The sequence below is a fragment of the Penaeus monodon genome, unplaced genomic scaffold (assembly GCF_015228065.2).
Source record: "Penaeus monodon isolate SGIC_2016 unplaced genomic scaffold, NSTDA_Pmon_1 PmonScaffold_2172, whole genome shotgun sequence".
Classification (NCBI taxonomy): domain Eukaryota; kingdom Metazoa; phylum Arthropoda; class Malacostraca; order Decapoda; family Penaeidae; genus Penaeus; species Penaeus monodon.
Genome location: NW_023651612.1, coordinates 13049 through 15000, shown reverse-complemented (window position 1 = coordinate 15000; position 1952 = coordinate 13049).

Genomic DNA, 1952 nt, shown 5'->3' with positions numbered 1-1952 from the left:
TCACCTTTTAATACTTTTCCCTCAGTTTTCTAAAATATTTTATTTTTATTGCGATTAGTACTCTGCACCTCAAGGTTAAAGAGCAGCATTATCATCCATTGCAAAAATTCTCCGCGTCAACACATAAGACATTAGCGGTGTATTGAAAATATAGCGATAGGTGTGGCTTGTGGCGAAACCCCTAGGTAATGAAGTTTTTTGGTTCATAAGGCGTTTGTGAATTCCCGGAATGGTTATGATTAAACGAATGTTTCAGACATCAAAGGTCATATAGCATTATGATAAGTATTGTGGCGAAAAGTGCAAAACTAATTAACGATTAAGATAGTGGAGATGAGAAAGAAAAGGAAAGAAAAGCATGCAAAATCAGTTGAGGCGACGACTGAGGTCCAAGGCAGGGGTGATCCCCTCACACTGAGCCTCAGTCTCCGTCCCCTAGCCCCTACGACAACAGCAGCCAGGGGATTAGGGGGCAAAGAGACCAGTATCTACATTTTTGTCCAAACTTAGTTATCATACCCAAAGGGCTTAAATACACTATCTCCACCTTTTGGACACCCTAGATGCAATTCTTCCCTTAATTAATTTTTACAATTCAATGTGGCAGTATCTCCAAAAGGTAGTGGCGGCACCACGCTATAAGCCAGTTTTCTCAAAACCATGATTTTGCAGATACTGCCTGAACACTGGGAGGGGGACGGTACTCTCTTAACATTATAATTATCATGATACGATTAATGATAATACATGATATTAATTGCTCAGCTGAGATCATGCAGGCCTACTAATTCGCTACTTGGCAACTGAGCGCTTGTAAAAGCATCTATGTGCAAACAAATGCACAAAGAAAACAGTCGACTGTACATTCCCCCTGCACCAAGAGATTTAATTTTATGGTATCACGAGACATAAAACAGTAACTCATCAGTAAACAAAATTATCGCATACATACAGTTAGTTATATACTATAATTATAATCACCTGGGTATGTACAGATGACAGGCAACAAAGATATATATATAAGCAAGATTATTTCGAAGGTGAAGCAACAGTTACAAATCCAACTGGATTTCATCTTCATCTGAAGATGATTGGGTTTCGAAAACGATGTCTCGCCCTCCGGATACACTTGCTTTGTCTCTTTGTCTGCCATCCGCACTCATACACACATACACATTGAGTGTGTGTGTGTGTGTGTGTCTATATATATATATGTGTAATATATATATATATATATATATATATATATATGTATGTATATATATTATATATATATATATATATATATATATATATATATATAATGTATATACATATGTATGTATATATATGCATATATAAATATATATAATTATATATATGCATATATAATATACATATATATATATAATTATATATGCATATATATATATATATATATATATATATATATTATATATATATGTGTATGTGTGTGTGTGTGTGCGTGTGTGTGCGTGTGTGTGTATGTGTGTGTGTGTGTGTGTGTGTGTGTGTGTGTGTGTGTGTGTGTGTGTGTGGGTGTATGTGTGTGCTTGTGTGTGAGTGTGTGTGTGTGTGTGTGTGTGTGTGTGTGTGTGTGTGTATGTGTGTGTGTATAAACATATATATATTTAATCACTCATTTATCTGTCTTTTAATCTATTTATTAATTAATTCTGTCAATATACTTACATTTACCTCAGTTGATCTCATTGGCACCAGGCATACGTGTGAGAAAGCGCTCTACATCAAAACTAAAGCACATTCCGAAGTGAAGTGTTTTATGTCGTAAATCTACAAGAGCATTTTTTATTCGATGAAAATTTCACATGACTATAGTAAGACCATTTAACGATGTTTAGAATGTTTCTACACTGAAAGGAAAAAAAAACAACACATATATATGGCCAGTTATTTTGACTGAGTGTTATGGCATATGATCAACAACGACA